Source organism: Carettochelys insculpta, chromosome 3, assembly GCF_033958435.1.
Source record: "Carettochelys insculpta isolate YL-2023 chromosome 3, ASM3395843v1, whole genome shotgun sequence".
In the NCBI taxonomy this organism is placed as follows: Eukaryota; Metazoa; Chordata; order Testudines; family Carettochelyidae; genus Carettochelys; species Carettochelys insculpta.
The window spans coordinates 98,379,364-98,392,632 of NC_134139.1; positions in this window are offsets into that span (position 1 = coordinate 98,379,364).

Genomic DNA, 13,269 nt, shown 5'->3' on the forward strand with positions numbered 1-13,269 from the left:
TCATCTCCAATTTAAGGATTACACACTGACTTCACTGTTCTGCAACTGGGAAAACTGTTGATTTGGCATAGTAAAAAGAAAATTGCCATAAAACCTCTGTTTGTCTCTCCTTTTATCCTTCTCACTAAATTGTAATGAGATGGTGCAAAGCTAATGCAGGATTTAAAGTAAAATAACCCCATTCCACTAATAAAAACATTAGCGCTATGTAACTGGAAATCACGAACATATAAATAAGAACTGTCGAGAAAACATATCTGGCAAGCAGATATCAGCCATTCATACAAAAACAAACACGTCTGCTCTCCACTTAACAGGAATTGTATCCTTGTAGCTGAGTATACTGCTTAGATAACCCCAAATTCTTGAGTCAGTGGCAAACCTTCTAATGACAACACTGTCCACAGGGCCTGTATTATTTCTGAACAAATTTTAGTCTCAAGTTTAACCAAGGAAAGCAAATCCTACAAGCTCATGGCAATGTCTGGCGTGGTACTAGATGTGAATGCACTTTAATAGGTGGTGATTTTTGAGCACATTAAAATAAACTGTGTTAATAAAGGTGAGCCCCAGGAACAGTTGTAAATTCTGATCCAAAACAGGGTGCGTGGGCTTGTGTCTCAGAGCAGGGTAAGCCGGTGGGAAAGGCACTTCCTAACTACGCCTAAACAAATGGAAGCAAAGAACTATGCGTGGTGTGATGTGCACTCTTCATTGTGAGACAGCAATGGCTGCTACAGCACATCCTCTCAAGTATAGCTGTGGAAAGGTTCCCCTGTATTGAGCGAGAGCCAGTCAGTGGGAGAGTAACTGAAGCAACAGAGCTTCAAAGTTAACCACATTGGCTCATTGTCTTATTTTGCACAGATCGTATCTGCCCCTGGCTTAACAGACCAAGTACACAGAGGGCATGTTGTGTAGTTGAAAAAGAAGCACCGGAGAGAGGAGAAAACCCATCTTTTCAAAAGCATGGAGGTCAGGGAGGTCCAGCATTCAGGGAGCCAGTCTGGAAAACGAGACGTGGGCACTGCTTGCTGTTGTGTCAATGATTTGCTGCTGCGTGAGCTTGGACAAATCACCTCAGTTTCCTGTGCCTGCCCAACCCTGGCTCCAGATGATGATGATAATGTTAGTCTCACCTGGGGCTTATAACTAGGTAATGAGAGAGAACCAGTGACTCCAGCTATAATGTCAGTTAAGCCTCCACTGAGAGCATGGCTCTGTGTGACTAGAGAAAGTTTATAATTAAATGTTCACAGTATATTAAGTGTATACATGATGGATTTAGGTATCACAGGGATCCCCCTCTTCTCTCCAACAGCCCAACTTAATTGCAGCTGCAGACACCAGGTGGCCTAGTTACTAAAAATCGTGATTCCCTGGCTCAGATACTTTACGGAATAGGTCTTATGTCCCAAGCTGCAATAGGCTGTTCCATTTCAAACAAGGAACAGATTCAGGCCTCAGCAGGAAGGTGTTTCGGTTGTCTTTTTGTCATAATAAGACCATGTAGGGCTCATATAGCATTTTGCATGTAAGGATCTCAATGTGCCCTTCAAATACTAGGGAAATCAATCGGATCCTGGTGTGCTCAGCATTTTTGAAAGTCAGGCTTCCTAGTTTATGTCCCAGCTGTGGCTCTGGGAGTAGGTTTGAAAGTTTTGGCCTGAGTTTCTCTTTGCCTGTCTCTTGTGGAGGACAGAAAAAGAAGAACTTCTCAAGGTCAGGAGATCAATGAAAGCAGAACTGATAACAATAAATGAATGAAATTGGGACCATTGCGTTTGTAGGAAGGATGCAACAGAATTGCTTCACAACACAATGGCTACGTCTACACTTGGGCAAAACTTCGAAAGGGCCATGCTAATGGCCAAATTGGAGAATACTAATGAGGCACTGGAATGAATATTCAGTGCTTCAGTACTGCCGGCCATGGCACTTTGAAAGCGCTGTGGTTCGCTCATGCGCGGCTCGTCTACATGGGGGTCCTTTTTGAAAGGACCCTGCAAACATCAAAATCAGCTGATAGGAATAAGGGGATTTCGACATTCTCAGGGTCCTTTCAAAAAGGACCCCTGTGTAGAATAGCTGCAGATAAGTGAACCGTGGCACTTTCGAAGTGCTGCGTCCAGCAGCATGCTAATGAGGCACTGAATATTCATTTCAGTGCCTCATTAGTATTCTCCAATTTGGCCATTAGCATGGCCATTTCGAAGTTGTTTGTAAGTGTAGATGTGGCCTGAGAGTCAGGCAGATACTAATAAAAGAGAAAGCAATAGTAAGTCCAATAACAACAGAAGCAATAGCAATAGTAAGAGAGTATGTGACTTGAGAGGAAGGGAATGTTCCAGTTAGGGTGGAACGAACAACTTTTCAGTGGCACAAGGTCACAGGGAAAGATCCAGGAAGAGATGGCCAAGTCAGAGGAGAGGGAAAGCAAGGAGTTCATGGAGAGAGGCAAAAATCTGGGAGACAATTTAGACATGAATAAGAACCTCAGTGAAAGGATCAGTGGAGGAGTAATAGATGGATCCACCTCCAGGAATGAGAGCAGGGTGATCTCAGCATAGAGGTAACCTCTGTTATTTTGATTTTCTTTGGAAATTTCATTCCTATATTATTTCACTTTTTAGTGGCTGGAGGAATGGAGACAGAATGGCTGAGGAAACTCTGCACCAAGACATGGAAAAAAAAAACTTGGCAAACTATTTAACAAAATCTCCCAAGATGATTATTTTAGAGGAAAAATTTGATTGGGCCTCTCTTGATTGCAGAGAAGAAATAATGTGAAACATGAGTAGAATACACTTGGTTGAGCTATGCCAGTTGTGTGCTTCTGCTTCTGACACTGAAATCAAAAACACATTATTTCGGTGGTGTACATGGGTCTTGTTCTCCATCCCTGACTAGCCCTAAAGGTGTGTTGTTTCAATAGCCACCAGATAAAGGCTTAGTTGTTGGTCTCTGGGATTCTAGTATATTGTCTTTAATACTCCAGATTTACACCCCTGTTACTGAGATGAGAACCTGGCTTGCTAGATTCAGCTGTCACCTTCACCTTTTCCTGCTTACTTTTGCCACTCCAGGCTAAAGCACATCCATCACCTCTGTGATGCAGAGGGACAAATCACTGAAAGCTGCTTCCAAAACCAGTTCCCTGAGTGCTTTTGTTGAGACACTGAGTTCTCCCTATCAAACCCTGTGATAAATAAAGGAAAATCCATTGGCATTATCGCAGAAAATCATCACGGATGGGCGAGGCAAAGAGTAACCTGACCCTCTTTTAATCTATGAATTTGCTTACTCTTGACAAAAGTGAAAAAGACATGAAAGGAAGATCATTGAGAGCCTATTTATAAAACAAACCGGAAGTCGTGTAGCACTTTAAAGACTGACAAAATAATTTATTACGTGAAGAGCTTTTGTGGGGCAGACCCACTTCTCCAGATCTGAAGAAGTGGGGCTGTCCCATGAAAGCTCATCCCCTAATAAATTATTTTGTTAATCTTTAAAGTGCTATATGACTGCTGGTTTGTTTTGTTAGAATAGAGACTAGCAGGGCTACCTCTCTGTTACTATTCAGCCTGTTTATACTTATTCAAAATACACTTGCTTTATTGGCAAGGGGCACAAAGGGACAGTAACTGAAGTAAGAAACAATCAAACATTCCAACAATTTTTTCTTTAGGTTTATAAAAGACTTCGTTCAGCATGTAGGACACATTCTCTTCCCCAGCTGGGATCTGATCCAGTCAAAAACTTCGGCACACTTTGGCTATGTCCACACCAGCCCCCTCCCACTTTCAAAAGGGGGATGCTAGTGAGACACTTAGGGATACGCTAATTAGGTGCTTCAATGAATATGCAGTGCCTCATTTGCATAAGAGTGGCTGCAGCACATCAAAAGGGCTGCTTTTGATCACGCGTGTCTCATCTACACGGGGTCGTTTTTGAAAGTACCCCGCAGATGTTGAAGTCCCCTTATTCCTATTTGGTTATAGGAATAAGGGGATTTTGAAGTGTGAGGGGTCCTTTTGAAAAGGATCCCATGTAGACAAGCCGCGCACAATCAAAAGCAGCACTTTTGAAGTGCCACGGCCGCTATTATGCTATAATGAGGCACTTCATATTCATTTCAGTACCTCATTAGCACATCCTGAAGTGTCTCCCCCTTTTGAATGGAGGGCTAGTGTAGACATAGCCTTTAAGTATTAGACTAGTTCCATGGATGTCAGTCATAACATCTCACAGGCATTGAAGTACTTTGGGAGCGCTAAGCCTTAACTTATGTTGACATGACTCCTAAATTTGTATATATCTGCCACCATCATGGTCTGTGCAAATGTCACGATGGCTAGCATTTAGAAGTGCACTCGGGACTTTGTTGTCTGTATCACAGTCTCAGTGTAATAAATAGTACCGGTAAAATAGTCAGATGAAATGGCTTAATTTTCCCAGGGGACTGGAAATTAAAAGAAGCTGATCCGGTCCTCTCGCTTCCTTTAGCGCATGTCTGAAATCCATATTGTGCTTGGGAACATTGTTGGGTAAGAAGCCAGACCTGAAAGTGGCACATATTGTATGTGTGCACAGGCCCAGAATGGAGACAACAGACTCTGGCATGAGAAGAATATGGCAAAAGAGCAAAATTTCAGAGACTTGCAATCACTCTCGTTTTGAAAAGGTGATGAATGGACTTCAGAAGCGTAACTGACACCTACATTACGGAACACTCCAGTGACTACACTGACCTTGGTAGAATCATGAGGCAATCTTTCATAAAGACTGCAGTCCTTAGCAGTTCTTGCTATGCACACACACAGGATGGGCTCAAATTTCAGTGCATGAGTTTACTCCTGCTACTTTTCCTTTTGTTTTTCATCTCCCCTTCCCTTCTCCCTGACTCACCCCATTTAAAACAAACTCATGAACTGCAGATGGTTCAAAGGAAATGCCTTTTCTTGGTGTGGCTTGTATTTTGCTACCTCCTTTTTAAATGTCCAATATCCGCTGCATCTGAAATTGCTTCTACGTCATGGGACTGTGGCCCCACAACACTTAAGAAAGCATCTGAAATCCACTTAGTGTTCCTGACTACATATGGTCAATGTTTTATCTGAAAGACCTACAAAAGTGTTGCACCCAGACAAATGCTCAGCAACTACACACTTCAAGTGGAGTGGTCGCCAGTTCTAGCCTGACATCAATTTTTCCTTTAGTCTTTCCTGTGCCAAGTGACAGAGGCTGAATTAGTTCCCTTTTTTTTTTTGCCAATTTTACCCAATTTGGGGCAAACCAACCCTTTTTTGGGAGTGCTTCCAGTTCAAGGGAACAAAAGTGGCTCCAGGGAAAGCTGTGAAATTCTCCATTAAGTGAAAAGGTTCATTTTGGCTCTCAGATGCACAAATAATTCCATTCCCAAGTGCTGCAGCACAGATTCCAGGCACACCTGAGCTGTAGACATTACCTAGGCTCAAAGCTCAGGCTGGTCTTCAGTATTTGTTTATGTGTGGCACCCCCACTGCACATTAATTTTATGGCTGAAGTTGTCCTTTTTGTTTTATCTCTTAACCGCTTACTATAAGTTGTTTTTATTCCACTTTGATCATTGTCTATGCTAAGGCTCCCTTACAGGTTGTTCATTGCTGCTGCTAGCAATGACACTGGCCACACAGCAGGGTCATCTCTGCCCACTTGATTAGATTGCTTACAATGAGGTGGAACAGTACACAATGCCCTCAGAATGGACTGCTGTTCGTTTCCAATCTAACACTGCATCAGTGTTTTAGCAAATCAAACCAATTAACCCCAGACAATTGCTTAACAAGACAGACAGCCATACGTATGCATTAGAGATGTGTCAGGCTTTAATAACGCCCCAGCCTCCACCCCACCTGGTGGCATTGCCAAACACCATGCATCCAATATATGGCAGTCGGTTTATTCGCTGTGTCAATTACCAGCATCGTAATGCAGGGTGAGGGGAGAAGCACTTCTGGCTGGTGATGCTTGCCTGAGGGGCCAGGGTGTCTGGAGAGACAGAGGTGGCACAGTACAAATAAGCAGAACACACTGGGGCAGATGAACACCTGCTGCAATTGACTTTTTCTTTTCTTCTGACCTTGCAGCTCCCACTGCCTGGGTCCCTGGCATGTCGTCGTTGATGGCACAGTGTTGTTCCTGCTGCCAGCCTCACTGCTCTTGGAGTGCCCATGTCAGCTGCACTAATACACAGTGTAGCATGCGCATTCAGCACACCTCCAGGGTATTCAGAAGAAAGACAACTGCCTTGGTTCAGTGGCAAAGGCACTCAGCCAGGTTTTTTGTTGTCAAAGCATGACACTTGTACCCCGCAGGAGCTGAAGGTATATTAACACAGGTTTGCCTGCCACAAGGTACAAGCTCAGTCAGCATACTCTGATCGCACCCCCTAGGCTAGCACAAAGTTGCTGTTCCTGTGATTTCTCATTATATGGTGTGACAGGGTCAGGCCAGAGGCAGTGCTAAAAAGCAGAAACAGCCCTGGCTAATCAAGTATCATCACGGGCAGAGTGGGTGCGGTGGGGGAGAGTCAATTAAGGGCCAGCTGTCCCCACTCGAGGCTGCCATGGGCCTTTTAAAAAGCCTTCATACACATATACACCCCATTGAGAGAGTGGCTGAGAGTGTGGAAGAGAAGTTTAGGAAGAAGTGAGGAAACTAGAGCAGACAAGGAGTGAGGCAAAGAAGAATACCAACAATATCGGAGACAGTAGAGGAGGTAAGGAGCTGCTGCTGGGAGTGTTTGGGTTCCCTGCCTTGGTATCCCTAGGTCTGAGCTGGAGAGTAGGAAAGACAGGTCACTCAGCCTGGTCAGACCATGGGGCTCCTGCTTGCTGGCCTGTGGGTCAAGGGACAAAACCTGAATCCTAATGAGGGCAGGTGGGCTGTGTAATATGGGATACTGGACTGAGCAGAGCTCTGGTGTCCAGGAGGGATACTGACCCTGCTACAATGGATACATGTAAGTCATGTGTTACACTCTAGGCATGGTATGTTATCACCCTTATCCTTGTAACTGCTGGTTTGAACAAACATCCTTATCTGCTGTTATGTCATCTCATCCTCATCTTACTGCAAGTCAGTGTTTTCTTGTACCATCCCTTAGGATGTTTCTGTACTAGCTTCTTCAGTCAGGAACATGCTTAGCTGATACTAATAACTAACGTGGTGTTGCTTTTGCCAAGGCCAGGCCTGTTCAGGTTCACGCTGTTAGAGATGCCTAGACACCAACAAGACCTATACCTGATGTGAAGATTATTTTCTCCCTGCTGCTAAGGAATCCCCAGTGAAGATACCTGAACTGCAGAAGTGAAAATAAGCCAATGCACCACTCTGGTAAGAAGGAGCCAGCAGGTGGAGGCACTTGGCTTCAGGAGGAGGTGTGGTGCATTTCCAGTTGGGTTCCCAGGGGCTTGCCTGCAGGCTGATGGACTAAGCAGCAGGCATGGGACTGCCCCAGTCATAAGTACCCCCTAGGCAGCTATTTAAGGAGGCTGGGGGGGGGGGGACTGAAGCCACTTGCCCCATGAGTCATACCAGGATGCTGCTTGCTAGTCCTCTTCACTATTGTCAGGGAGGTCCACCATGTGAGTCCCCACTTCCCCAGCGCCTTTCTCCCCACAGCCAAGAGAAGAATATGGGGTGTGGGGTGGTTGGAGGGGGCGGGGAGGAATTGCACAGCACTTGCCCTGCCCTGCCATGGGGATGGGGAGAATGTGATACAACAGCATCTTTAGGAAACTTAAGTTACTTTCACCTCAGCAGCAAGCTGGGATGTAAACTGTCAGTTTTGGCATTTTTTAAAAAGGAGATAACACTCACCTTTGGCAGACCCTGGTTCAGCAAAATGCTTAACGGCAAGTATGTGCTGAATTCCACTGCTAGTCAGCAAACCGTGGCACATTTGCAAAAAGATCCATTCTCGTCCATGAGACACTGGCACATGCTTAAAGGCAAGTATGTTCTCAAGTGCTCTGCAGACTAGGAGCCTCACAGAAGGGTGCTGTGATGCTAAATCAATTCTGCTCCGGTTGGCTTTGGGTGTGCTTGTTCTAAGCCTCAGCTTGGGGATGGCATGTCAGTTCTGTGCCTATACATCCTGCTCACTGGGAGAGCGGCTTTTTCTCTGGACATGCTTACTGTGCAGTGCTCCAATAACCGGTCCCACCGCAGTACATAATGTACAATACAAATGTGGGCTCCTGAAGGAACCCATTGTTCCCACACACCAGATGCTCTTCTAAAGGTTGCTGAGCTAAGTTTCCCCTCCAGCACTGCTCCTCAAGTTCTGCAGCAAGCGTACAGGGAGATAATCAACACGCCTCCCCATAGCTTTCTAGCCTAGAAGGGGCCATAACCAGAGGCAGTGAATGGCTTTTGTGTGCCACTGGCACGTGGTGCCTGCACAAGTACTGTGAGTTTACGCCAGTGCTCTGGACCTGAGGTTAACCCTTCTCTGCCTTATAGTTAGGTATATTGAGTGTATCTACTTTTTAGCAGTAATGCAGCATAAAGCTGGCCACCTCTGAGAGCTTCAGTTCCACCACCCTCCTTAAATTGTGGCCTGGGGAACTTGTGACTGGGGTGGTCTCAGCTAAGGGGATTCTTGTACAGCCCCTGGATTAGCGCTCTCCACAGCCCTTGATTCAACCTCTTCTTTCCCTCAGGGTCTCTTTTGTGTGGACAGGCAGTGGGTAAGGTCTCTATTGTGGGGCATGTACCAGGAGTCTATTGCTCCCTAAAGACGGCTGCTTTATCCCAAGGTTGGTTTGTTTTTTTTTTGTGGGTGGTTTTTTTTTTTTTTTTTTTTTAAAAAAAGACTTGGAAACACTGAATTCACACATTTCACTGTTTTTTGCTTTAGCTGATGGATTCAGGCTTTTGCTATCCTGCCTTCCCAACATTTTGCTCAATCTACAGCAAACAAGGCAAAAATTGCTTAGCAATGCTGTATTCTTTGAGGCTTTTCTTAGGGGTTAAGGTGCCTTATATGCAACCTGATGGAATTAGAGTTCCATCTGCTGGGCTAGAATTTGCATACAGACCATTTAATCAAACCCTCACTTAGTTAGTTTAGTTAGTTTGGCTTGTTGTTGTTATATCTACTTGCAGCTCTTTAGACTCAGATAGGATGTATTTTTTTTTTTTTTTTTTTTTTTGTGGCGGTATGTGCTGGTACTGTATACTGGCACCTCCTCAACAGGGTTCCTGCAGTGGGACTGCAAGCTGGAGCCCCTGTCAGCCCCAGAGAAGCACAGGGCTGAGAGCCAGAGCCCCCAAAAGCAGCCCCACTCGTGGGAATGGGTGGCAGGTGGGAGGCTAGGAACTCTACTGGCTCCTCATTCATTTTTTTTTTTTTTTTTAAACAAAAAAAAGCACTGGACTCCACTATAAGGTTTGGTTTTTTCAGTACCAGAATGATGAAACAGAAGCTATATTTTAAGTAATGTGTCTTGTCCAGCTATGTTTCCAGTGTCCGATGCATCTAGCATGCTTGGGCAAGGATCCGTTGCCATCCAGATGTTCCATATGTTTGTTTACAATGTGAGCAAAGGACAATCAGAGTTCAGATGGCTTTTTTTTTAAGCAACTTTGGCAGCAAAATCTTCTGGAACCAAGTGTTCAGAGTGATACGTAAAGAACATAGGCACTGTACCGCCCACACAGACTGACTCCATATGTTAGTGGAGAAATAGCTTCTGGCTTTTTTGGCGTGCCCCAGTGAAAACGTAAGTGGAAGCAGAAACAATCCATGGAAAAGAGAGCATGTATAGACAGCTGGGGAAAGAACAAATGAAGAGTAACCAAGTAAAGAAGTCTTTGCACTTGTAATGTTGTTGGCAGTTATGCGCTCAGCCTAACAAAAATTAATGATACACTGTTATGTAAAACAGAGCTCCAAGTTATTACTTGGAACTTAGAATCATAGAACCATAGCACTGAAAGGAACCTCAAGAGGTCATCAAGTCAATCCTCTGCCCTCCCAGAAGGACCAGGCACCATCTAGATAATCCCTGAGAGAGATTTGCCTAACCTGCTTTTAAATATTTCCAGTGGTGGAGATTCCCCAACTTCCCTAGGCAACTAAGTTGGTTACGCACTGGAATGACAGGAAGTTTTTCCTAATGTCTCACCTAAACCCTTTTTGTTTGCAGTTTAAGACAATTGCTGCTTGTCCTATCATGAGAAGTTAAGAACAATTCTCCCCACTCCTCAGAACAACCTTTTATATACGTGAGAACTGTTACACATCCCCTCTTTGTCTCCAATTTTACATATTAAAAATGAAGAAATAAGTTTTTTTTCAATCTTTGCTCATTTCAGGAAAAATGTAGACTTTGAAGTATTTAAAAGGAGGAAAATTATTCTCCTGACTCAGACAGGACAAGAGGCAAGGGGCTTAAATTTCTAACTGCCAGGGTGATTAAACACTGGCATAAATTGCTTAGGGAGGTTGTGGAATCTCCATTAGCGGTGTGTGGTTTTGTTTTTGTGTTTTTTTCTCCCCCCCCCCCCCAGCAGGTTAGACAAACATCTGTCGGGGATGGTCTAGAGCAGGGGTGTCCAACCCACAGCTCTTGAGCCGCATTTGACGCTTTTCCCCCGTGGAATGCAGCTCCAGTACAGAGAGATGTGTTCGAACTGCCCACTGCTGCTGTGCGTATGCTCCCCACTGCTTGGAGGGAGAAGTGCGTGGCAGCGGCTCCAGTGAGTCCCAGGCATTGGGTTAATTGGAAGGATGGGACTGGGGGTGCCTGGCTGTGGGGGGAAGCAGGAGGGCATCGAGCCACGTGTTATCTATCTCTGTATAATATATAAACACACATAGAGATACAGATGTATAATACATGGCCCTTTCCACAGTTATTTTGGCTCTTAGTCTCCAACTAGTTGGCCATCCCTGGTCTAGAGGGTGATTGTTCCTGCTAGGGTGCAGGGGACTGGACTTCATAACCTCGGAAGGTTCCTTCCCATTCAATTATTGTAGTAATCAGAGTAAAGGGGAAGACTGACTTGTCACATCTCCTGCTCACCCCGTCCGCAATGCTTGTTACTCTGCCAAAGCTATCACATTGGTTTGACGTAACTTGTTCATGACAAATCCATGCTGACTGTTACTTACCACCTTACATTCTAGATGGTTACAATTTGATTGCTTGTTTGCTCCATTATCTTTCCAGGTATACAAGTTAAGCTGACTCGTTTAATTCCCCAGGTTGCCCCTGTTTTTTTCCCTTGCACACTGGAAAGCTATGGTGGGCTTCTTGTCAGTGTTGCATACCCCGTTCCCCCTCCCCAAACTCGAGTCACTTGTCACTGAACATTAATCAGAGTAGATTTGTGCTGTTATAGGCACTTTTTCCCAGCAAGGCTGTTCAGAGAGCAGTCTTTTAAAATTGGCAGCTGCAGCCCTAAAGTGGCCATTTTGTAACTGATTTCTGCATTTACTTCTCCTCCAGCTGCTAAGTGTTCTTACCTCCAGCTATGCTGTCTCCGAGGTTCTCTCTTTATATTCCAAAGGCCATGGCATATTCTTAGGATGTCATATTGCGCAAACTGATGTGGAGAGGAGTAAAGCTGAGCCTCCCCCACAGACTGTGTCCTTGGAATAGATTTAACTGCTCTGTCCCTACAGCACGCGCAGGTAGTGTTTTGCAGGAAAACAGGGTGCTATGTTTGTGGGGGCACATGCCAAAGTGGGCATCCTTGGAGTGTTACAGGACAGAGCCCTGAGGGAGCTTATCTTGATAAGGGAGCTCCCTTATCTTGCTTGCATGCACCACAGCCTGTGTCACAACCCTGCTCGCTGCGCCAATTCTGTTAGCCGGTGGCCAGGTAATGTGCGGTGAGGTACTCCCCTGGGTCCTAAGAAACCCAGTTTTTTACTGTTAGAGCAGGCAGCTCCTAGCACACTCACCCACGGCCAGGCTGTAGTAACCAAACGATTAAAGTTCTTTTGTTGTGCTGGCTGTGTTGCAGTGACAAAAGGGTTAACAAAATAGTTAGGCTTGGATCTTAACTAGTTACAAGTTTATTAAGCTACAGTTATAAGCGTGCGGTTACAACAGGCTATTGTTTACTTCTTATATGCTAGCAAAGTACAGGTGTTAACAAGTTACGTTACAATCCAATACAAAGATATCTGTTACCATCTAACACAATGATATCTTGATACTAGTTACAGAGCTCTAATTCTTTAGCTGTGCACAAAAAAAGTCAGAGACCTAGCATGGGTGTATCTTACCCTCTCTGCGTCTCTCGATACCAGCGTAGCCAAGCTGGATCGGTCACTCAATTCCGCGGAAAGACGAATACGAGGTTGGGCATCCCCAGTTGTGGACCTCGGGAGGCAATCACCTGACCCGACCAGCAGGAAGTTGGTTGAAATGCACTCAAAGTTAGAGTTCTGCTGGACCCATCTTTTATACCCCTTTTGCGTTACGTATTCTTTCTTATCTATGGTGCCAGATCATACTGGTCTGTCTTTGTGACTCCAGTTTGTTACAAGGGCATTTCTACTTAGTTTGCACTTGTAAGACGAGATAAACAATTTAGGAGTACAGGACATTCTTTTGTGCGGGCGGGGCACGTCCCCTTCTGGGTGATTGTGTGTGTGCATCATATTGATCAATGCCAGCTGGGGTGATTTCTGAGGGTCCCCCCCCTCCTCTCATGTTGACAGTCTGGCCTGTTAGCCTTCTAGCTGTACTTTCTGCTTCTCAGGGTCACGATAAGCCAGCATATCTGGGCCTCAATGAGGGCATCAAAGACTGTGCTGTCAGCAGCCGTTTCTGTGCCCTGTGTGCTCCTCAGTCAGGGTGGGCAACGAGCAAGCTGGCTTGTAAGGGGGAGACTTTGTCTGGCTACAGAGCTCTATGCAATCAGTGGGCTGCCAAGTGGGGGGTTTAGGTTAGACAGCAGTGGGGCCAAAGCAGCAACCAAATCCAACTGCTGCTCCTTTTCTTGTGGGGCCTGGATGGATACACACAGCCCTGAGGTTGCTCCAGTGTGGGGAGAAGAATTCTTTCTTTGTCGTCTGAGAAATTCCCAAGCATGAAACTCAGGGCAGAATTGCTTCTTCCTTAGTTGCACAATCTCTAAAATAGGATTAATGACATGCAGGTTTGTTGTGGGATTAATGAAACCTCTGGGCCAGGGACTCTGTTCTGTGTTTGTGCGGCACCTAGTACAATGGGGCCGTGGTCTGTGACACAGGCTCCTAGGTAC